General features: G+C 44.3%; 1 protein-coding gene across 5 annotated transcripts in view; it reads right to left on the reverse strand.

Annotated features, from left to right (window-relative positions):
• The window catches only part of ITSN1 (intersectin 1), a 520,117-nt gene that overhangs the window by 490,222 nt on the left and 3,907 nt on the right, over positions 1–25,988 (reverse strand). The gene's annotated exons all lie outside the window — the stretch shown is intronic.

Consider the following 25,988-nt stretch of genomic DNA (forward strand, 5'->3'; position numbering starts at 1 on the left):
GGCGGTAGTGGTCGCAGGTACTTCCTAGGAAGGCAAGCCACCTGCTCACCTCCCCCACCCACCAAAATTTACCACTAATACCTTGGGCTCCTATGCCCTTGAATTAGCCCAAACAAAGAACAATCAAAGTGGGAAATTAAAGCATGGCCTGATTCTCAGCCAATGAACAAAAAAAAGAGACCAAGCCAGCCCTTGCCCCTCACCAGACAGGGAGGGGCAGCTTCCCCCTGCCCCTGTTGGTCACCTTGGTGGGATATTATTTCTTATCCCCCTTTTATATAAGTTCTCATTCTCTTGATTTTATCTTTTTACCCTTTTAAGTGTGGGAAGTTAGACTGGTCTGTCAGGAAGCAAGGTAAACTCTAAACTGTACCTCCTTCTTCGTCCTGCCAGACCAGTCTTCACAGTGGGATGGGTTTAAGCTGCTGTCATTCCGGGTGGGAAAGCCCTAAGGCTGCTTATATGATCCCTGTTGCGAATCTTGTGTCGTCCTTTTCGTGGAGATGCAGCCTATAATGTTTTGTAAATGTGGGCACCGAGGCCCATGTGGCTGCCCTACAAAGGTCAATGGGTGTTACTGACCTGTATTCTGCCCAAGGAGGAGGCTTGCCATTTACTATATAAGCTGAGATGATAGCTTCCCCGAGAAACAACTCGCGCTAGAGGTTTGGGATGCTCTCCCATCCAACCCCCCCCCCCGAGAACAGAAACAGCCTGTCTGACTTTTTAAACCTGTTTGTAGACTTTAAATACTTCATGAGGATCTTTCTGATGTCCAGAAAGTGTAAGTCCTTCCTCTTCTCGGAACGCTCTGCCCTCCTGAATCCTGGCAGGGTGACTGGCTGCTTAATGTGGAACTCAGACACCACCTTGGAGGAAGGATGGGACTGGCCTGATTTCCACTTTCTTCTCTGGAAAGGAGAGAGATGGCTACCGGCATGACAGGGCTTGGATCTCAGATATTCTTCTTGCCGAGCATACTGCTACCAAGAAGGCTGTTTTCCAGGTTAGATCTCTTAGCTGGATGCTCATAAGTGGCTCATAGGGAGCCTCAGCCAGCGCCCTGAGCACAAGTTCAGGTCCCACGTTGGCACTATCTGTTTGTTCAGTGGTCGTATGTATTTCGCTCCTCGGAGGAACAGAGTGATGTCTGGGAGTACAGCATGGAGGTGCCTCTGATCCACCCCCTGTAGCGAGAAATAGCCAACATCTGAACTCTCAGGGAGCTGACTACCAATCCTTTATCCAGGCTGTCCTATAGGAACTGCAATATTGCTGCTGGGGCAGCTTTCTCTGGGCTAAGGCTTCTTTGGGTGCACCAGCACTCTAATATTCTCCAGGTCCATGCATATGCTACCAAGATTGATCTGTTCCTTGCCGTAAGGAGCATGGAAATAATCTCGTCTTGAACCTATCCTTCGCAATAGCCATGCCATAAGCAAGAATTGGAAGATCCAGCTCATCTTAATCGGTCCCTGCCATAGGATGTCTGGCATGGACAAATCCTGATTGGCTCCTCTATTCTTAAATCTCTTTAGGTCCGCATACCAGGGCCATCTCGGCCAGTCTGGTGCTACCAGGATTAGCCGTCCCTGGTGATCCTCAATTCTGTACAGGATTCTTCCTATCATAGCCATGGGACAAAACACAGAGAAGGGCTTCAGTGGGCCATTCCTGTGCTATGCATCAATTCCTTTGGCCTCGAATTCCCTTCTCCTGCTGAAGAAATTGGCTGCCTTGGTATTGCTTCTCTTGGCCAACAGGTCCCACCTGGGGCATCCCCATTATGACACTATTTGCTGAAATTCCTCCTCCAATAGCTCCCACTCTCCTGGGTCCACTTTTTGTCTGTTTAGGGAATCTGTTTGTATGTTTTCCATTCCTGAAATGTGAGCCACAGAGATGTCTTGGAGGTGGCCCTCTACCCATGCCATCAGCTGTTCAATCTCCAATGCCATCTGTGGACTCCTGGTTCCTCCCTGCCTGTTGATGTAGGCCACCTTCAATGCATTGTCTGAGAGGACCCTGACTGGACAGCCTTGCAGTCTTGCTCTGAAACAGATTAGGGCTCGGCGAGCTGCCCTGGTCTCCCACTAGTCTATGGAGAATTTTCTCTCCTTCTGGGACCAGAGCCCTTGTGTTACTTGCTCCTCGCAGTACACCCCCCCCCCCCCAGCCATTGTTGCTGGCATCTGTCGTCAGAAGTGCCCACTAAAAGGGGGGGGTCCAAGCTTGAGTCTTTGGACAGGTTGCCTTTGTTCTGTCACTACTTGAAGGCTTTCCTTTATATGTGGTGGAAGCAGAGGCTGCCGATCGAAATCCAGCTTCTGCGGAGCTCTGCTAGCCAGTAGATATTCCTGCAGCGGTCTCATGTGTGCTTTTGCCCAGGGCACTGCCTCAATGGATGAAGCCATTGATCCTAGTACTTGTAGATAAGCCCTTGCCTTAGGCTTTCTCAGAGGATAGTAAAATTTCCACCTGCTGCTGCAATTGGCTATTCTCTCTTATGGAAGGATTAGTGTCCCCCTGCATGTATTGAAGAGGACCCCCAGATACTTTAATATCTGTGATGGGTCCAAATAACTTGAGTCTATTCACTATCCACCCCAGGCTTTTTAGTTGTTGTATGACTATTGCCTCAACCCCTTCTTGCCTTGAGTCTGCCCTTATCAACCAGTTGTCTAGGTAGGGATGGACTCTGAATCCTTCCTTGTGCAAGGAAGCTACTACTAATCACCAAAACCTTCATGAAAGTTTGAGGTGCCATTACCAATCCAAACAGCAGAGTCTGAAACTGGTAGTGATGACCTAGGATTGCTAAGTGTAAAAACCTCTGGAAGCTCTCCTGCATGGGTATGCGTAGGTACGCTTCCATGAAATCCAAAGAGGAGACAAATTCACCTCTTCGCACTGCCGCTTTGACTGTGCCTAGGGACTCCATCCTGAAATGTGAAATTCTCAGCGCCTGGTTTAATGCAGTCTGCCTTCCACGTGTGGAAGGGCTGAGTGGACCCTCATATCATCACTGCGATTCTTTGGGGGGCTGCCCGAGTCTCTAGAGCCGTGCCTTGTGCCACATCGCAAGCACTTCCTGCTTCTCTCCATCTTACCTGATGGGCGCGGGAGGTCAGGGGACTTCGGGCTGGATCCTGTCGTTTTAGGCTTGAGGCCTACATATTGCCGCTGCTGAACCCTCCTTTTGTCGCCAGGAAATGCAAGGCCAGGGGCCTGATCACCTGTGTGTGGGGGGGAGGAGGAGGGAAAAGCAATCCTAGGAGGGCCATCGACCAGAGGAGGTGTTCCCTGTCCATCCTAGGTGCTTCCCCAGGGAAAGCAACTGCAGGGAGGCCATCGCCCCTGCCTATTCCTCCTGCTAAACCAGCTCCACCTACCATCTGCTGGAGGCAAAGAACTACTGACGCCTTCCCTGATGAACCAGCCTATATAGGAGAGGGCCTCAGGGAAGAGGTCTGGAACTCTGCCTCCATCTGCTGGTAGGAGGACGAAACCCACTGTTAAGTCTGGTCTGGCAGGATGAAGAGGAATTCACATTTAGCTGCCAAAACTATCTGCATGAATAACGTTTGTGTAGTCTCGGGTACCCACTGATCAGGTTTCCCCAGCAAAAATCAATTTTGGATCTTTTATCACAGATATCCCCAGGATTGCCTTGAATAATTGGGTAACTATCCTTTATTTTCCTAGTTGCAGGGCAATTCCACCATAGATGGAAAAAGGACCTCTTTCCCCACAACCACGCCAGCAAGCCTCATCCACTCCAGGAAATATTCTATGCAATTTAGTTGGTGTTAAGTACCACCTATATAACACTTTATAACTTTTCTAATATCCTAGTAGAAACAGAGCATTTCTTTGTGGTTAGGAAGCATTGTTCCTACATTTCCTCCTTCTATAAATTTGCCTTCCTTACTTCACTCTCCCAGGCATATATATGGGCAGATTTAATTTTCAATTCTGCACTCAACATTCTATACATTTTGGAAATGGATCTCTGTAACTTGTCAGCTTCCACACAAAGATTTTCAAACATTGTCTTGCCTTTTTTAAGATCCATCAGGCCATTTGTCTGATTGACAAAATGAAACAGCTGAGCAAATAAAAATCTATCCCTATCCCCAAGTGAGTGCCTTTCCTTAAGATCTGAAAATGAGCCCCTGACCTCTCCATACTTGTTCTAGTCTGGTCACTCCCAGAGCCTACCATTGGGAACTAGCTGCTACTGTACTGCCTCGGAGAAATGCCTTATTAAATAAAAAGTAGAACGATAATAAAAATTCTGCTCCCCCACTAGCATCCATTTCCATTTTTTCCAAACCTCCAATGTTACCTGAGAGCAACATGACAAATTTTCCATTCCTAGTTCTCTACTCCTCCAGACTCATTTCCAGAGGGACATTTCCTGTCTAACTTTGTTCTAAACATACCCAAGGCTTGATAAAACGTGATACGAAGAGTTAAAAAAAAAAAAAAGGCAAAATCTAGGCAATACGTTAATTTTTGCAACTGCTATCCAGCCCAGTCATGACATCTCTAATCTGTCCCATTTATCCAAGTCCCTAAAAATATCTTTAGTCTGAGATCCATAATTCAACTTGAAGGGCTGATCCTCCTCTGGACCTATACGCACCCTAAGATATTTAACCCAGTCTTTTGCTAAGTGAAACGATAGTTGAGTTTTTAATCCATCCATGCAATCTATGGAGGTAAAAATATTTAAAATTTACAACTTATCCTCATACTCCTTAAACCCTGAGACTCTTCCATAGCTGCGCATCACTTCTAACAGTGCCTTTAAGAAAATGTCTGGCTCAGCTATTGTAAATAAAAGATCATCTGCAAAATAACAGACATCTTATAACTGATCCCACCCACCTGAATCCCCTGTATATACTCCTCCCTATGCACCAATTTAGTGAAAGGTTCCAAAGACAGGGCAAAGAGCAATGGAGATAAATAAATAAATAAAAATGTCTTATTTAAAAACATTTCTATACCTTCTTTCACAAATAGTTGACCAAAACTGTTTACAAATTTTCAAAATAAAATAGGAGATAATATTAACTAATTAAATAAATAAAAATATGAAAAAACACAAAAAATATATATATATAAAACAAAAGATAGTAAGACATCCCTGATGAGTACCCCTCTTCACCTCAAAAAGTAATATATGCCCCTCATTTATCTTAAGGCACGCTCATGAGTTAGCATACAAAGTCGGGTCCCAGCTGCATTTTTCCAGCACTCGAAATAAGTATAGCCAATTAAGCCTATCAATCTACTGCCAAAAGGACAGTTGGTAACTGTTGCCTCCTAACACCACATCAAATTTAACACTCTCCGAACATTATCTGACGCCAATCTCCCTGGCACAAACCCTGATTGGTCCCTGTGGATTAGAAAAGGGGCAACCACTCCCAACCTATTAGCCAGGACCTTGGCCAATACCTTCAAATCTATATTTATAAGAGAAATTGGGTGATAAGAACCACATAGGGAAGCATCGCGCCCTTTAGCCAGAACTGTAATACCAGCTATGTTTGCATTCAGAGCTAGTATTCCATCTGAGCGGAGGGAATTAAACAGTCACCATGGGGCCAACCAAGACAGATTAAAACGTTTTATAAAATTTAGTGAAGTCATCTATTCCAGGTGCCTTCCCCAATTTCAAGTCTTTAATCACCGGCACTACTTCCTTGTTCTTGATTTTACTATTAAAAAGGAGTCTTTTACCCTCTTCTGCCAAACAAGACAGTGAAATCCCTTCCAAATAAGTATCTATTTCAGATTTCCTAACCATCGTTTCATTTGAGTACAACAGCTCATAAAATTGAGTGAATCTTTTTCTAATGCTCTTTGTATCAAATAAAAACTTCCCATCATGATCCTTGATTTTCGTAATGTGATTCTGAGTGACCCTCTCTTTAAACCTCCTTGCCAAACACCCCCACTTATCCCCAAATTCAAAATAGTGTCTTGTTTAACTAAATCCATAGGGTGGGCTATCTTGGCTAGCTCTAATGACTGTAACTCATGCCGTGCCATTCCCATTGTTATAATATTTGTCGATCTAAAGACCTTTTGTGCTTCAATTCCAGTTTGGCTATTCTTTGTAATAAATGCAACCCTGAGGTTTCCCTTTCCCTCTTAAGGAATGTGGCATAAGATATTAACTTACCCCTTATAACCACCTTCATACATTCCCAAATAGTTTCTGGAGAGCATATACCCATGTTTTCATGAAGGTACTCTCATATTAAACAGCTGACAAATGAACTAACTGTCATTTTCACAAGACTGTCATTCAGGTGCTAGAACTTCCCACTAGTGTGATTGGTCTGAATATGAAAAGTAACCTAGATTGGGCATGATCTGACACGTGATGTTCCCAGTTCCTACATCCATCTGGTTCAACAAAGTTTTATCAAGAAATAGTCTCATCTAGGATTACAACAAATGAACCTTAGAAAAAAAACCAAGAATAGTTGCGAGCAGTTGGGTAATGTAAGCGCCATATATCGATCAGACCCCTATCCACTATCATCTTTTTAAGAGCAACTCTGGTTAAATGGGAGCCCGATGCCTCCCTCTTGGGGTTATTTAAATAGGGATAGTGTGTGGGAGTAAAATCTCCACCTACTATAAGGTGATCCTCAGCCCATACTGATAATCTCTGACAGCACATCTGAAAAAGGACCCTGTGCAGAGTTTGGAGCATATATATTCACTAAAGTGTAAGTTACACTATTAAGAACTATCTTCACCCCAATATCTCTCATAATAGCCTTCAGATCCACCACTAAATGTCTGGAAAAAAGAAGCATGGAGGGGTGGGAATTCTTATATCTTATTGTCACTGAGGCCATGTATTATTGAGGAAACAACTCTGACTGTAATAGACCTTCATTTAGCTTCCTAAGATATGTCTCTTGACAAAATATAACCGAGGCCTTAAGATTTTCAGCCTCTTGAAATAATAATCACTGTTTACATGGGGAATTCAGCCCCTTGGCATTCAGAGATATGATTCTCAATATACTCATGTGTACTCCAAATCCCACAAACCAATCATACCAACCATACACACTATGCCAATCCATTCTCCCCTGAAAATCAAACCATCCACCAGTTTTCCCCTGAATATAATCATCACTAAGAATAAAGAACCCATATCCACACACTTCTCTAACAACTTTACCCCATTTACCCTGCATCCCCACCCCACACCCAAATCATCCATCACCCATACAGTGGATCTTCTTCTCCATAAAGAATGAAGCCCTTGCATCCAACAGCTAGGTCCCCAAAATACCCCAATCTTCCCCTAGTAACAAATTAACTATGAGCATAACACAACACAAATGTAACATCCTTGCTTAAAGAAAATCAAGTTACTGAAATATCACTTAAAGCAGTGGTTCTCAACCCTGTCCTGGGGACCCCCCCAGCCAGTCGGGTTTTCAGGATATCCACAATGCATATGCATGAGAGAAAATTTGCATACTCTGCCTCCATAACATGCAAATTTTCTCTCATGCATATGCATTGTGGATATCCTGAAAACCCGACTGGCTGGGGGGGTCCCCAGGACAGGGTTGAGAACCACTGACTTAAAGCTTCAAAACTGGCTCAGAGTACATAAGCACTCCACAGAATGTAACCAATAAGAAAAATGCATTGTCTCTCAGGCTGGGGCTTCTTTAGAAGAAAAGACCCCAGAATGACAACTCAGCCTTCTTCCCCCATTGGATACCATCTGGAGGGTGTCATCCCAGCACAGCTGGGTGGTGCCTCTCTTGCTCTAACTGAAGCTTTTGGTACCTCCAACATAGCCAGTTTCATAATCTTGGTCCCTTCAGAGCAGTTCTCACACGCAATGTGACTCCCTCAATGGTGAAACTGAGTCCAAATGAGAACAATTATCTACCTATATGTCACCTCTTTAAACTCTCTCCCCCTGCTTATAGTAATGAAAGACAGGATTTGTAAAATTACAAACTTATGGCCTCTCCATATGATTGAGCCATGTTTCAGAGCAAACGCCATTATATTTTTCTTGATAGGGAAACTGTGGTAGCATGCAACAATGTCCTTTGGGAAATTTCCCCAGGGGGAGCCCAACGATCAAGGCCCAGAACCGTAGTCAAAATGCTGTCTACTATGTGAAAATAGTCTATGAATTTCACTCCTTCCAGGACACCTCAAATTCTCATATTTGCTCTCCTCAAGCGGTTTTCAAGATCTTCTAGCCGATCATTAAGATGTGAATATGAGAAAGAGAGAGAGAGAGCTTATCACAAGTTGCACTACACTGCATCATCATCAAGCTGAGTCTCGGTCTCCTGCACATGCCCACCCAAATTGAGTAAGTCACTTTTCATCTCAGAAACAGTATCTATAGTTTCTTGCTTGATCATGAGCACATCGCTGCAGAGTTCCTGAAACCAGGTCTGAAATTCGGTTCTGGAAGGTGCATCACCCGTTGCTTTAATATGGGAGCCTACCTCTGCTTCAGAATCAGTGCACTTCATAGACATGCCGCCATCAGGACCTTCCACTCCTTGCGCCATTATATTTGCATATGAATATTGCTTCAGGTTCACCTTTTTCTTTTGGGAAACTATCAGCCTGGTCACTATACTTTTCCCCTTCGATACTGACACCAAGAGCACTCATCTGAGGAAGCTAAATAGAAGATGCAGGCAGATTAGGTCGGGTGCTGTAGAGTCAAGCTGTCATTTCCAGTGGTGATGCCACTTCCTCTCCTGCCTTGCTATTCTGTCCTGGTCTTCTCAAGGTGTCACTGTTGGCTCCGTGACCTGACCCTCGTTCCTTGCCTTGCAGCCTTCAGGCCTTCTTGCTGTGTGCCTTGCAGCCTTCGGGCCTACTCTACTAGTACCCTGCCTTGTGGCTTTCCTGTATCTTGTTGCCTTCGGGCTTATATATTCTCTGTTCTGTGTTATCCTTGTCTGCCTTGTCTAATTCCTGCCTTAGTTTGCCTTGGTTGGTCTTGTCATCTCCACCAGTTCTGTCTGTTCCAGTAACCTGTCCAGTCCACACCAGAGTCCTGACCTTGCCTTGCCTCAGCCTGTGTCTTTTCTAGTTCCAGATCCTGCCCAGTGCCCACTCTTACCTTTCCTCCGCATTCCAAGCTTGCTCAGCATTGCCTTCAGTCTTGCCACCTCAGCCTTGCCTAGTCTGGTTCCAGCCTGTATGGACTCACTTCTGTCTACTGCTGCCACAGAAACCTACTTGCCCCCAGAATCCAAGGGCTCAATCTGTGGGGGGAGGAAGCTGGCTAGGCCCTTGTTCAGCTCAAAATCCTACCTGGCAGTCCTGTGCCAATCCTCAGGTGGGCTTCCCTGACTCCAGAAACCCTGACATTCTGACATCAAGTTTAGTTAGCTTTTCATAGTATGTGAAGGCACCAAAAACCCTTCTTTTCAAATATTAGTCCATCCTGGGTTGGTAAACCACATTGTTTTCCAACCCTGTGGCTGAAGTAAAGACATGGGCTGCCATTACCCTCCTGCTAAATGAGCATCATATCACCGACAGAGTGTTTCGTGAGTTCACCTTTATTTGCTGAAAGTTACATTTCCAGAATGCTTTTCTGTTCTGACCACTCTTCAGGAAATTCCCTGAAATTTTTCTACACATACTTTTTCCAAACCCCACAGTACATCACAGCACAACAATCTAACAAAATCTGCCTGCTGCAAACATACTTGGCTTGAGTCAGTACAAGGTAATTTCTTACCTATACTTGTCCTCTTAAGGGCAGTATTTCACAGATTCACCATTATGAGCCATGTGACTGAAGAAGATTCCCAAGCCTAAAGTTCTACCCACGCTCAACTGTCAATCATTACCTCCAACTATCAGGTTCTTCCTGCTCTGGAACTAGTAAAGTGCATTGATTTAATGTATTAAAACTACAACCTTTAAAGAACAAGCACATCCACAAGGTATGTAATTAACAGATTCACACCAAGGGAAATTAGCACTAAGATTTCTTGATTTAAATAGGAGATACTCTATGAAACTAACTAGTAGCAGATTTAAAACGAATTTAAGAAGGAACTTTTTTCAGTCAACACACAAATAAGCTATGGAATTTGTTGCCAAAGGATGTGGTCACAGTTAATAGTATAGCTGGGTTTAAAAAAAAAAAAAATTGTTTGGACAAGTTTCTGGAGGACAGATCCATTAACAGTTATTAGTCAAGCAGACATGGGGGATCACTGCCTCCAATTTCTGGGAATGAGCAATAGGGAAGGGAGCTTCTCATTACAATTTGCAGAGTACTTCCAAGTGACCCAGACAGGCCATTGTCAGAGACAGGATGCCAATCTCGATGGACCACTGGTCTAACCCAACATGGCACTTCTTATGTGCTTATAAGAAAAACAAGCCCAGGTGGAACAGGACTTGAGCATGCAGTGGAAAAATGTACACAGTTCTGAAAGGGTAACAAACCTCATCTCAGAAAAACAGAGACATTCTTAGAGGTGGATTTCAAACAGTATAACTTAAGAAGATACCATAGTTAAACTCTTACACATGGCTGCCTGCTCTAAGGTTGCCATGGGTGCTTGAGTATCCCAATAATGAGCAAACTCTGGGTGCTGAGAGGGATACTGTGTGTTAAGTTTAGCACCCCCAATCATTTTGAAAAGTTGGCTCCTATGCAGCACAACAGAGCTCAAACTGTAGAATGGTATGTTAGCTTAAACAGAGATAACACTGGTAGAAAATTCTGAAGAATAAAAATAAATAAGACAGATGTTTCACAAAAGATAAAATGTCTAATCAAATTGTGGTCTAAGGTCATCTACTACAAGAATAAAAAAAAAAAAAAAAAAATACAGAAGTCAATAGTTAAAATCAAAATGACTGTCGGGAGAGCACCACAGATTAGCCCTACCAAAATAATTACTTTCATATCATTACCAGGGTTTAGAAACCTCAATGCCTAAAGAAAACCATGAGTCAGACACCAAAAAACAAAACTGGTTGAAACAAAGCTTCAGGAAAAAAAAATGCAGATGCAAAACTTAAAAAATAGCTCCCAATACATGTTACAGAAATAAACAAAGAAATGCAATGGCAAAAAAAAAAAAAAAAAAAAGGAAAAGCATAAGCCTATCCAGTCTGCCCATCCACAGCCAACTATTTATGTATTTAAAATATTTCTCAAACACACACTGCAATAGATCATGGCAGCTTACAAAATTAAAATAATAAAAACAATAAAATAAGTAGCTCTACAATCCCTATCACTCCCTCAGAGATCCCCTGTGCTTGTCCCATGCTTTCTCGAATTCAGATACCATTTTTGTCTCCATCACGTCCACTGACTGTTCCATGCATCCATTACCCTCTCTATAAAGAAATATTTCCATAGATTATTCTTGATATGCACTCCCTTTCACTTTCATCCCATGACCCTTCATTTGAGCTTCCCTTCCACTGAAAGAAGCCTGCCTCCTGTGCACAGAAACCTTGGGAGGTATTTAAAATGTCTCTATTAGATCTCCCCTATCCTGCCTTTTCTCTAGGGCAGTGGCTCTCCCATTATGGCACACTGCTCATTATAATCCACAGCAGAAATAAAATTTGAAAAAAAAGAAAAAAAGAGAGGCCCCAGTATTACTTTTATTGTTAAGAATGACACAAGGGAAAGATAAGAGTACTCTTCCTGCACAGAAATTACATAAATAGTAAATCTCCCAAACCAGAACAGCACCAACGTCCAGCACTTAACAGTAACCACCTTATCTAAGAAAAGGCAACACTGAAAATATTACACCAGGCCTTAAAACTCAAATACACCTCCTATTAGGAACACGGAACAAGCCAGGCTGCTATAGAGCCCTGCACAGAAACTACACGCCAGCAGAAAACCTCACCTCAGTCACATGTGCAGACCCTCACCTAACAAAGAATAAAGAGACCAAAATGCATAACTAGAAACATGCAGACCAAAACTGAACTGGAAACTGCAACAAGCCAGAGACTCTGTATGCAGTATAACTCGCAAAGCACTCGCAAAGCAGGGAGTAGCTGGCTTGTTACGGCGGTTACTACCCCAAACCAAATGTGCCTGATACTTCACTTTCGATGCATATCCAGCATAGCTCTCTGCTTCAACGGCATGGGAGAAGAAAATCAACCAATAAGGGCTGTATAACAGTCTGGGTAAAACAAATAAACATGGGTGCAGATTGCTTATTGCGGCGGCTTCTACCCCTAACTAATCAAGCTAGATATTTCACTTGGATGCAGCTCCATCACTGCTCTCTACATTAAAGGTGGGGGTGGAAGGGAAATAGAACCAAGAGCTAAGAGAAACAGATAAGTATGAGAGAGAAAATTTGCGGGGCAGACTAGATGGGCCATTTGGTCTCCTTCTGCCGTCATTTCTATGTTTCTATGTTTCTATAACAAAGGAAAAAGAGAAACATCACTAGTCCTCATAAAATAAAGCAAGAAAGATAAAATCAATAGCAGTAAAACCATAATAAAAAGAACAGATTATTTCAAAACAGCTGATGAATGCAATATCCAATAATTAAAAACTCATCAAAAATTTCCAGGATACCAATAAAATATTTCAAAATTGCAGACACAAAGACCCAATAATTAAAAATAAGGATAAAAAAATGCTCTGCTCTTCACACCTGGAAACCTTCAATTTCCAGGTACCCTGAGATTGTTGTGAATTACCAAAGGGAGGAGTGGGGGTGCTTGCAACTTTCTCCTCTCTCTCAGTCACACACAAGTTCTCAAATCTCACACATACACATGCTCTCAATCACACACAAGTTCTCTCATACACCCAGGCTCTTAATCATACATACACATGCTCTCTCTCACTTACACATAAAGGTTCTCAATCATACACTTACATATACAGGCTCTCAACCACTCCCTTACACACACATGCTATCTCTCTCTCACATACACACACACTCTCTCTCTCACTCCCCCCACCTAAGAACAACTAACAGCAGTAGCAGCAGCAGCAGCCTTCTCTTCCAGCCCTCGTGACCTCAAGAAAGGAGTCCCATCGGCCGTGGGGGCTGACATTGCTCCTCTTTTTGCTCTGGGACACACTGCTCTTCTCCTTCAGGTCAATGCTGCACGTACTTGTACCTGCATGGTCTCTTCTTCCAGCATGCGTGGCTGTTGCACACCACTTCCTCTTCTGGGCCACGGGGTGGGAAAGAAGAGATTACGCTGCTAGTACTGCTGAATGCGTCTTTCAGCTCTCCTGCTGTGTTTTGCCCAGGCTAATCAGCATTTTAAACCTAAGCAGAGGAAGAGTTCGCATCTCGCTGGGCAGGGGAGCAGCTGGTCCAGTGGAGGACCAAGAAGTGTGGAGACACATCAGCTGAAAAACATTGCTCTAGGGCAGCGGTTCTCAACCGGTGTTTCGCCAAGCACCGGCAGGTGTGTCGCACTCTTCCTGGTCTCCCGCTGCTCTTCCCTCCCTCTCCTCCACCCCAGCGAGAAGGACCCGCTATCAGCACATTCAAGCCCGGAGGGGCATGGCAGCAGTGCTCGTGAAAGCGAGCGCCGGGGTTTAGCTATGTACCGGTGACGTTCCCACCCCCCACCGGCAGTATGAGGATGGCACGGTTTAGCGATATGCGGGTGAGGTTCCCACCCCCACCGGCAGGACAAGGACAGCGTAATTTTTTGACTGCCCGGCAGGCAGAGAGTTCCGCGCGGGTGCAGTAGTGCGATTTGATAACGTACCAGGCTCCTCAGTCAAAAAGAGAAATGGTGTGCTGGCTGGGTTTTCACCTTCTGTCTCCAGAGCAAAAGAGGGAGTGGAGGAGGGCTGAGGGAGAGGGAAGGGGTTGTGGATGAGGTGAGAGGGGAAGGGAAGGTGAGGAGATGGAAGGAAAAGGGAAGAGGATGTGAATAAGTGGGAAGGGTAAGAAGCTGTGGGATCAGGCGAACCACTACCGGGTGTGCAATGGGGAGGCCAAGCCTCACCCATAGAAAAAGAACAATGGGGCACTGCAGAAGCACAGCCACTGACTGGAAGGCAAGGTCACACCAAAGAAGACCTGGCTGGACCAAGCAGGTGAGGAAGGGAAGGGAGGGGAGAGTAGAGGAAGAAAGGGATGCGAGGTGGATGGGAAGGGAAAGGAGTGAATGAAAAGCAGTGTGAGAGGGGGAGGGAAAGAGATGGATAGAGCAAAGAATGGTGCAGAGTGGGGAGAGAAAGGAGGGGAGAGGGCTGAATGAAAGGGAAGGGATGGGGTCTCACACCTGGAGGGTGGAGGCAGAAGTGGTAGAAAGGGTGAGACCCAGAGGAGGCCATTACAGCCGAACAAAGAAAGGAAGGAAAGAGAGAGGGCCAGGAGCTGAAGAAATAAAGGCAGTAGAGCTGCTGGTGGTGGAGAAAGGAAAACTGGAGAGAGGCCTTGGCATGAGGAAGTGTGTTGTGTGTGCAAGAGCATGGAAGCGGGTCGCGTGGGAAGAAAAGGCCATGCTGCACTGAACAGCAGTGGCACCAACGGCCTCAAGCAGCAGCGCAAGCCTGGAGCAAAATCAGAAGCAGCCAGCGATCAGCAAGGGAGACAGCAGCATTAGCCCCCACGGTCAATGGGATTCTTCTCTCTTGGGCCATGGGGGTTGGAGGAGGCTGCTGCAGCTACCATTTATACTTTGGGGAAGGGAGGGAGTGGGAGTGAGACAGTCAGTCAGCCAGCCAGTGTATAAGTGAGAGAGAGAGCATGTGTGTGAGACTGGTGAGGAAGGTGTCATGTATGTATGTATGTATGTATGTGAGAGAGAGAGCCTGATCGGGAAGATGATTGGTCTGTGAGATACAGAACCTGGTCCTGAAGGTGTGACTGGGGTATGTGTGTGTGACAGAGAGACACAGAGACTGGTTGAGGTCCCTAAGGAAGAGGACTGTGAGGACAGAGCTTCAGCAGCTACTGCTGCTTCTGGTGAGTGCTATTGGCCTGCAAGGAAAGGAGTATGAAAGCTGCTGGAGAGGGAAAGTAAAGGTGGCTTTTTAAGTTTATTTTTCTTGCTTGACTGTCATTTTAATTATTGGCTATTATGTGATGGGTCTGTTTTGAAATATTTTATTAGTGTTTGGATAATTTTTAATCATTTTAAGAGTTTTTAATTGTTAGATGTTTCGTTCATCAGCTCTTTTGAAACATTTATTAGAATCGCTTTACAATTATTTCTGTGTGGGGCTCTATAGCAGCTTGGCTTGTTCTGTTTTCCCAATAGGAAGTGTATTAGTGTTTAGGACCTGGTTAAATATTTGTAGTGTTGCCTTTTCATAGATAGGGTTATTACTGTTTGAGTGTGTTCCATAATGCAGGTGTAACTTTGTGCGGGTTAGTTTGTGTGCATTATTGCAGATCCTGGGACTATGTAATGTGCTATATTTCTCCAGGTTTGCACTGTATGCAGAGTGGCTTTTTTGGGTTTCCATTCCAATTTCTGTCTTGATTTGTAATTTGTGGTCTTTCTTTACTTGCTGAAGTGTGTGTGTGTGGTGTGTGTGTGTGTGTGTGTGTCCCCGAGGTGAGGTATTTACTTGTAGGCAAGTAAAATACCTCATCTTATTTGTTCTATTTTCTCAATAGGACATGCATTGGTGGTGAAATGCTGTCTATTTATAAGCAGGGCTATTGTGCCTGGTAGTAGAGGAAGTTTGTGTTGCTGTTATTGAGATAACACCAGAATATCTTTTTTTGTATGAGGAGTTGTACAGGGAAGGTTCTCGTTCTGCTTTAAACCCACTGCTGAGGAGCAGGGCGGTGGGGATGGGGTCCCTGTGAATGCAAAGTGTACATTAACATTTACTCGTGACTGTCATTATTCAGTGTGTCGCGCATGTGAGAACTATCTATCAGGTGTGTCCTGACAGACAAAAGGTTGAGAACCAACTGCTCTAGGGTATATATAGTGTTATGATTCTGCCTATTATGCAGCCTCCCAACCACCAGAGGTCCCCATGGAATATATATATTTAAGAGTAGGGGCAATGGAATTGCCCCTACTCTCGCTCCAGTCATAGCCTCTGTGTTCCCATGACTCAGCAGGGCTCTATCTATTTAACCCTGCTTCTGGCTATGCTCATTGCCTTGTCATTGAGTTCCCTAGCTCTCTGCTTGGCCCTGTCCTGCATAGGACTACACTTTGGCCTTCTGCTTTGTCCTGTGGCCTTCTCAGGCCTTCTGCTATAGTCCTGCTTTCTAGTCTGTTGCCTTCGGGCTTTTGTGTTCCTTGTTCTATTTTGGCCCGATCTGGTCTTGTCCTGGTCTGTCTGTTCCAGCCTTACTTGTACCCAAGCTCCAGTCTGTTCCAGAGTTCCAGGCTTATTTGCACCCACGCCTGCCCGATTCCAGCCTCACCTTGCCTCAAGTCTCCAGTCCTGCTCCACCTGCACCTCTATGTCAGCCACACAGTCTAAATCCTGCCAGCCGCCAGAACCCAAAGGCTCAGCCTGCAGGGGAGGTGGCTGGTATAGGCCAAAGATCCTTAGTTTTGTCTGCGACTGTCCTGAAGTCCTGGCCTGCCCCTGTGGGGGTTCATCAGCCCCAGCTGGGCCCACAGCCGTAACACTTAGATCTTTAAAATCTATTCCAATATGCTTTAGAGCTAAAACCACTGAGCATATTAGTAACCACCCTCTGGACAGACTTAGACCAGTTTAAATCCTTTTAAAGGTGAAGTCTTCAGGCCCAGATCAGCAGGAGCTGACAATGTCTCGCTCTGATCTGGGTGAAGGAGGAAACGGCCTCCCACTGGGCCAGAAAGAAGAGAAGGAAGTGAGAGTAGCCTCCCATCAGGCCCAATGTAAGAGAAGTCAACCAACTTCCACCCGGGCTGATAAGGAGGCAGCCATCTGCTGGCCCTGCGACACACCTCCCAGGACCTCACAACACACCAGTGTGTCCCGACACACTTGTTGAGAACCAGCGCACTACAACAGAAATTCTGTCCCCATTGATAAACACCAGGTCTAGTATCTCCCCTTCCCATGCAGGTTCTGTTACCAATTGGCTGAACAGTTCTCCTTGCAGAGAATCTGCTTTTAGAAGACACCACAGCCGGGATGTTCCAAACAACATGCAACAGACTGAAAGTCCCTAGCAATAGCACCACCACTTTCATTTCTTCTGTCTGCAATGAAGCTCTGTACATTACACCACTATAAATAGACATTCTAGTCCCTCTTTCCAGATTAACCCAAAGTACCTCCTCATCTTGTAAACCCTACAGTTCTGTTGATTTATTTTTTATATATTTAGCACAACACTTCCTTTTCTTCCTATCTTATCCTTCCTGAATAGATTGTAGCCCACCGTAACTACATCCCAGTAATTGTTTTCAGTGTACAACATCTCTGTAACAGCCTCTACATCCAAGTCAGCCCCCTTCCATGACTGCCTCTAGAGCAGTGGTTCTCAACCCTGTCCTGGGGACCCCCCCAGCCAGTCGGGTTTTCAGGATATCCACAATGAATATGCATGAGAGAAAAGTGTGTGCAAATTTTCTCTCATGCATATTCATTGTGGATATCCTGAAAACCCGACTGGCTGGGGGGGTCCCCAGGACAGGGTTGAGAACCACTGCTCTAGATGCTTGTAGTACGGGAAATGAAGTCTCGTGTTAGTATACGTAGCTTTCCAGATGTCGCACCTTCCCCCACCCCCCATTTCTAAAAAGTGTTTAATATTTTACTTACCTAAGGACTTTGTTCAACCATCCCCAACAATCCTAATTTGTACATTTATACCCTGCCTTATCAAACCCAGACTGTCCAAAGCATTAGGGAAAACAGAGTATATCCACTTTATTTAGGGCTATCCAAATCATAAAAATGGAAAGCTACACCACAGATTGCCATGAACTGATGGTACCGTAAACTGGGACATGATGAATGTGAGCTTCAACAGGCGCACTGTGTGTTAACATCTGGATGCACTCCATATTTTTGTTCACTAACAAATTTAAATGCTCCATATCAACATTACAAATCAATCTTGTTTTCATTCTGTGCTGTGATGCCACAAGACATATCAAATAAAAGAACGAACAGCAAGAAACCATATCATGAGGTGTTCCGACAAGGTACTGCCAAGCTGCATTCCATTTGCCAAAACTATGAGTCATGTTATGAGTCAACAGTATGATTCAAATAAATAAAATGTGTGTTTTATATACCGTCGTTCCATGTGAGAATCACTAGTCCACAACTGTTTACAGGGTTGACACTCACACAACATAGGATGAATTACAAAGGTAGGCAGGAACACAGGAGAACAAGGAGAAACAAACATTCTAAGACTAAGGGTGTACTTCAAAGACAAGCACATAAAAGCTCATAAGAGCAATCATAGCTATATTAAAGGGGGGGGGGGGGGGGGGGGAAGAGGGGAGAGGGGTAATGATCGGGACAAATTTTGGTTAACTGGATCAAGGTGAATTGGAAATATCAGTCAGGCATTAGTGAATAGCCAGGTTTTCAGGTCTTTCTTAAAATGTTTTATTGTACGAAGATTCTCTGGAATTGAGTTCCAAAGCTTTGGGCCAGCAATTGATATTGCTTGATTTAAGTAAGATAAGAGTTTATGGTCGGGATTTCAAGTAGACCTTTATTCTGAGATCTAAGAATTTGAGAGGGGATGTGTGGTTTAAATGTTACCCCCAGCATGTCGTTCGTATTAATGTTGTTGAATATTATTGTTAGAACTTTGCATAATATTCTTGACTATATAGGGAGCCAATGCAAAGCAATCAGAATTGGGATGATATGGTCGTATTTCCTTGTTTCTGTCAAAAGTCTGGCTATGGCATTCTATTTATTTAAAAACTTTTCTATACCATCGCTAAGTTAAATACCATCGCAGTGACTAGCTGGGAATCCTAGAAGTAGGGAGTTACAGTAATCTAGGTTAGAGAATATAAGACTGTAAAACTGTTCTAAAATCAATTGAACAGGGGGTGCTATTCCACAGACAAGGATAGACGCATGAGCGCAGAGCTCCCCTCCACGGAACATAAGCAGCTTAGTTTTTGCTTTCCATTTTATTAGCTGCGGCAGCCCTGGGCTAAAACTGCGGTTGCCTAGCTCACAGAAAAATACAACCAAGCGTAAAACTGCTGACCTGAAGCAGTTCTCTTTCGGAAAACACACGGTGGAGCTCCCGGAAGACGATGGCATGCAGGCCGCGGATGGCTCATGTGGCATAAGTGGAAAAGATGGTGCTAGCGGGCCTACAGCGATTTCCTCTCTAGTGAGTTCTGATAACCTCCTAACCAGAGATGAAATAAGGGAATAGTTTATGGAACTATGCTCTGACATGAAGCAATATAAAACTGAACTTTTAACATCCATTTCTGAGGTACGTGAGGACTTAGCAGCTTTGGAGTCTCAAGTGGATGATCTTGACACCCGGATTGAAAGTCAAGGGGACACCTTGAAACCATGGCAGCTCAGCATAAAACATTTGCTAATGAGATTGCCTCACTGTCAAAAAAACTTGGACTTAGAAAACCGCACAAGGAGATGCAACTTGCAGATCCAGAGAGTTCCTGACTCTAGAGATTACGAGAAGGTTGGAGATGTCGCAAAGAAAATTTGTCAGTTTACCCTCCTGGGTGGCCAAATGACCACAGACAACGTAAGCTGCCCCACTGGATATTAATATTGAACGTGCACTCCGGGTCCTCGGCCCCCAGGTCTGAGGCACGACCGCAGGATATCATTCTCTGCATGCACAAAAAACTGCAATCATTGAGGTGGTCAGAAAACAACATAACTGGCTGTGGGAAGACCATACTTTAACCATTTTTAATGATCTGGCTCCTTTGACCCTGCGCAAACTATACGAGTTAAGGGAGGTGACAATTCTTCTTCGGGTAGAGAGCATAAGCTATCGCTGGACCTTCTCTTTTGGGCTTCAATTTGTTTTACAGGGAGCCACACATAGGATAAAAACTCTTAGTGAAGCGGCAGAGGTATTAAAGACAGCTAGCCTCAAGATAAACTTTTCTGTTCTCAAGACGGCGCAGAACCTGTAGAAAGTGGATACATACCCGCGCTGGCACAGAGAAGGCAAAGGTGGCTGCCGCCTACATTGCCATTCTGAAGACTCCTGAGCCACCCTGTCGGATCAGGGTTAATGGATTGTTTAGCAGTTTCTGGTCACATTCACCATGAAGTTCCGTTAGGTCACTGCTTTAAGTGTTGCTAAATAGCTCGTCAACTTTAATGCAAGCATTTTTTTCTTTGCTTGGTTTTATTAGAGGGCTGCGCTTGAAACTAAAGCAATTGAGTTTTTTATATTACTTTTCTGATTCTTGTTCCATGGGGGGAAGTTCATGGGGTTTTCTTTTTCTTGGATCGAAGACAATACCCCCAAGATTTAATGGAGATCACCATGGTGTATGGGTGGTCTGATTTGGTGGGTTGGGGATTGTTATAGGGATCTTGGGTCTCATTTTGCAATACATATCACAATTGCCCTCCCAGAGATCAAGGCACGTAGGGGGATTACTGTGGGAAGGAAGGGAAGAGTTGTTAAAATTATTATTTTCTATAACTTTTTACTTAAATGGTGGAACGGATATGGTCCTTGAATGTTAAGGGGCTTAATCATTATCACAAACGTCACCTCTTGGATCAGGAGCTGCTAGCAAATAAGACAGCGATAGCTCTGATCCAAGAAATGCACCTAAGAAAGAGACATGAACATTTATCTCTTCGCAATTATCGCCAAATATTTGTCAGCAAGTACTAAGGGTGCACGGTACGCTGGGGTGGGCTTTCTGATCTACCGTTACCTAATACATGAAATACTTTTGCAGCTTGCTGAACCTCAAGGCTGCTGCCTTCTCTTAAAACTACATTTGGGGCGGGATGTTTTTACTTTCGTTACTATTTACGCCCCTAATTTTGATGAAGGGTCCTTTCTGCAAAACTCTGGACTCTGTTTTGGTGAGTCATGCAGAGACTTTGATTATAGGCGGCGATTTTAATTTAACTAAAAAAGCAGCTCTAGATAACTCCTCCACTTCTACATGTGCTCTGTCAGGTGCAAGGAGATCACTGTCTATTTTAATGTCTCAATGGGGTTTGGTGGATATCTGGAGGCAAAGAAATCCCACTTTATGTAGTTACACTTTTTATTCTGCTTCTCATAAGTCTTACTCCCGCAGTGACTATTTAGTAGATAGACATCTTCAAAATAGGGTAACTGCAGTGGGAATAGGAACTGCTATGTGGTCAGATCATGCATCTGTTTGGATAGATTTTCAAACTTTGGCACTTGAACGAGAATCTCTTTAAAAATACTTCATCTGTCAAACAATTGGGTGAGAAATTACTTATTTCCAGCACCATGAACATTTAGATATTCCCGTAAGTGTGGTTTGGGAATGTTCCAAAGCAGTGGCGAGAGGGTTCCTTATCTCCCAGGCAACTTTCTGTATGAGGGAAAAGGAACAATGGTGACACAGCCATATAACATCTATTTTGCAATTGTCAAAGCGACACATGGCCACCCAGTGGGCGGCGGTGTTTAGGAATCTCCAGTAGCTACAGAATCTCCTGTAGCTCAGTCATCTGCTATGACTGAGCTACAGGCCCTAGATAAGCAAATGAGCTATGGTGTCTTTAAATTAACTAAACAAGCCTATTTAGAAGGGGGGAACAAAGCCAGGTGTTTTTTGACTAGGTGCCTAAAAGCCTTCCTGACTCACAACTCCATTGCCAAAATTAAGAGTCCCACGGGTGAGGTTATCACCACCTCTGGAGGTATATGGCAATGTTTCACGGATTTCTACACCTTTCTATATAGTACTAATGAAAATATTCAAGGCTCTGATATAGATCTATACTTAGACTCCTTGTCCCTGCCCATATTAACAGCTGAGCAACACCTCTTTCTTAATAGTCCTATCATCACCTCTGAAGTTTTAAACTCCTTTATTTATTTATTTTATTTAGTGTTTTTCTATACCGGCATTCAAGATAAGAATCACATCATGCTGGTTTACATTTAACAGGGGGTGTAAAATGAAAATAAAATAAAACAGTAATTGGTGAAGAGAAACTATGAAGTTACAATAAAACAAGGATGTTCAAAACTGGGTGAAGAAGGAAAGGCTAAAGGAATTTAACAGAAAGAGCAATTATTTACAATGTTCTAGGAATGTCTGACTACGGTTGTCGTTGAATTGAGATTCAGTTGGGGTCTGGAAAGGCTTGATTAAACAACCACGTCTTGAGCCTTTTTCTGAATGTTAGAAGGCACAGTTCCTGTCGAAGATCCGGTGGAATGGAGGTCCATAGTGATGGTCCTGCTGTGGAAAAGGCCCGGTCTCTAAATGTTATATGTTGAGAGGTTTTGGTATGGGGTACATGTAGTGATTCGCTGTAAGCTTCTCTAATGGGTCTGGAGGAGGTATGTTTTCTGAATGGGATTTGTAGGTTGAGTGGAGCATGGTGATGGATGGCTTTATAGATAATGGTAATGACTTATGAATGATTCTATAGTGAATTGGCAGCCAGTGTAGGTCTTTAAGGATGGGAGATATGTGATCTCTTCTTCTCATGTTTGTCAGTAGTCAGGCTGTCACGTTTTGGACCATCTGAAGAGGTTTGGTGTGAGATGAGGGGAGACCTAATAAGATAGAGTTACAGTAGTCTATCTTAGAGAAGATTATTGCTTGCAGAACCATTCTGTAATCTTGAGAATGAGGGAGTGGTTTTATTCTTTTCAGGACATGTAGTTTATGAAAACAGTCCTTAGTTGTTTGGTTGATAAATGATTTTAGATTTAGACGATTATCGATAACTCCTAAGTCTCTTGCTTGGGTGATGTGAAGGTTGGCTGGTGAATTGGTAGTGATATAACTGTTTTCTGGGGAGATGAGAAAGAGTTCGCTTTTTGAAGAATTTAGAATTAAGTTTAAGCTAGTGAGGAGGCAATTGATTTCTTGAAGGCAGATTTCCCAAAATTCAAGTGTTTTAGTGATGGATTCTTTAAGGGGGATCACGATCTGGACATCGTCGGCGTATAAGAAGTGTTTTAGGTTCAGTTTGGTTAACAGCTTGCATAGTGGAAGAAGGTAAATGTTGAAGAGCATGGGGGATAGGGAAGAACCCTGGGGAACTCCTAGGGAGGAATGATGACTGTGTGATTCTTTATTGTGAATTTTAACCTTGTAGCCTCTGTTACCAAGGAATGTTTTGAACCAGGCCAATGCAGTTCCTGTTATTCCTATGTTTGACAGCTGGTTTAGGAGGATGGAGTGGTTAACAGTGTCAAATGCTGCCAAGAGATCCATCCTTTAGAGAGGGTGGTTCTTTCCCTGCTCATTCCAATGTTGCTGGGATCACGATTATAGAAAAACCAGGTAGGGATCCAGCCATTTGTGGTTCCTATCGGCCAATCTCCTTAATCAATTTGGACCTCAAAATTATTAGCTAGGGTTTTAGCCCAACATCTCAATACAGTAATACCCCACTTAGTCCACTCTGTTCAAGTGGGTTTTATACCTACCCGCATGGCAGCTGAAAAGGCATTTGACCTAGTATACTGGTCCTTTCTATTCAAGACTTTATAAAAAATGCTCTTCAATAGATAGTAAAGCTCTATGAGTCTCCACAAGCTAGTGTCAAGGTTAATGGTGCCTACGGGGATAAATGTTGTATAGGCTGGGGAACAAGGCAGGGCTGCCCTCTATCCCCTCTACCGTTTGAATTATTTTTGGAACCTTTTGCTACGAGGGTTCGTATGTCCACCCAAATTATGGGAGTACAATTGAATAAGCTGCATTTTAAATTATCACTTTTCTCTGACGATATATTGTTCACACACACTAATCCTGGCCATTCACTAAAAGGGATGGTGGCTGAGTTAGACCAATTTAGTAGTGTCTCTGTTTTAAAGTCAATTATGACAAATCAGAGCTCCTGAATCTTAATTTGGTGGCTTCTGAGGTTGCCCTTATCAAACAACACTACCCTTTTAAATGGGCTAAACAGTCCCTTAAATACCTGGGGGTTCACACTGGTCTGCAAATAACAGATTTATTTACTTTAAATTACATTCCACTGATGAGAAGCACTGGGCGGGACTTGGAAAAATGGAAGAGAGAGAGCTTTTCTTGGTTAGGCCGTCTTGCTATTGTCAAAATGAATATCCTCCCCCAACTTTTATATTATTTTTCTACAATCCCTATTTACATTTCCTCTGCTGTTCTTAGGTTGTGTCAGACAAGAATTTTTGGTTTTATTTAGAGGAAACGACTACCATGAGTGGCTCGCTCTGTTTTGTTTCCTCCCAAAAGCTGAGAGGATCTGTGGGTATTGATTGTTGTGTGCCCCTTCCGCGCTCGGGCCTGCTCACCTCGCTAGCTCCTCTGCAGGTCACGGGTCGGCCTCCCCAGTGGCAGCCGCAAGCTCCTCCAGGCCTCGACGTCCCGCGGCAGCGGTCGCCGGGCCTTCCACTGCGCATCAGGCTTCAAGCTGGAGTTCGGCGTCCTCACTGGAGTTGGCCTTGCCCCTACACGCACAGACCGCCCGGCCTCTTGTAGGGCATGGGGCGGGTCCAAGATCCGCGGCGCACCCTGATTGAACGTATGTATATAAAGAAGTCCCTGCCTGCACTTCCTTGCCTTGGCAATCGGGTCGGCACTGTAAGTGTACTAGTTTGCCTCCACGTTCACAGTCTTGTTCCAGTCTTGTTCCAGCGTCCTACTCTTCCAGCCTTGTCCAGCGTCCTTCTGTTCTAGCGTCTGTCCGTCCTGTCTCCCCAGGTAGTACCCTCGGACGGTCTCTCTGGTACTGACCTCAGCCTGCTCCTTGCTCATTCTGTTCGCTGCCTGGATCCCGACGTCTGCCTGCCTTGTGACCTTGTCTGACCTCTAGAACTTGACCCCTGCTTCGTTGCCTACTCCTCGGACTGATCCTCCAATTCTGACCCAGGCTGCCATCTACCACGTCTCCTGATTCTGGCTTTGTCCCTTGCCATCGCCTACACTGTACTGGCCTTCCTTGCTTCTCCAGACCTACAGCCTAGTGACTGACCGTGCTCCCTTGCCGTGGACACGCCTCTCTACTACCTTTCCAGGAGACCCTGCGAGACCCACCTAAGTCCAAGCGGCCCAGGTCCCTACAGGCTCCACCCGGGACAACAGGCTTCCAGTGGTGAAGCTCATCCTAGCCTCTGTCTCCTCCTGTGCTCTGCACCCTGGGGGCAGGTGCTCCCTACCAGGGAGCTGTTCTCCACTGCTTAGGGACAAGGGTCCACCTCCAAGCACAACAGGTATTCTGCAGCTGCCCAACTTCGGGCCTTGGTGGAGATATATATATATATATATATATATATCTTGGGCAACCCTGAGCATGACCTGTTTTAGTCATCTTTGCAGTCTGGACGATCTAGCGGAAAGATACAATTTAGGCCCGGGGTTTTTTTTTTAGCATATACCCAAATCCAACATTTTTTGAACTCCCTGTTGAGAGCCAGATCTATTCGTTTAACTAAATTCAATTGACTAAAATCAATTGAGCATAGTAGGGGTTTCAGTTGACTTAGAATTTGCAGCTTGTAGAAACCAGATTTGATAAGTTTGCTAATGTAGGCTTTCATTTTTAAATTATCATCGATTTGGACTCCAAGGTCTCTTGAGTTGAAGGGCTTCAATGGGGATTTCCAAGATCATGCCACAAAGCCTCTTATATTAACACTGTAGCACTCTTAGCATCTGTACTGGACACTTCCAAGTGCTTGGGTCAAAGCAAAGCACACTCTAAAATGCCCCAAAATGCAACTAAAATTTATCCAACTGACATTTCTTGCAGTCACAAATAAGCATTAAGAAACTACACAACTACCAAAGCAAATCATTTTCGCTGAACTGCTAGAACTGAAGAAAAAGAACTTTTTCCCTCCCCCCTCCCA

This window comes from Rhinatrema bivittatum, chromosome 5, assembly GCF_901001135.1.
Source record: "Rhinatrema bivittatum chromosome 5, aRhiBiv1.1, whole genome shotgun sequence".
Classification (NCBI taxonomy): Eukaryota; Metazoa; Chordata; class Amphibia; order Gymnophiona; family Rhinatrematidae; genus Rhinatrema; species Rhinatrema bivittatum.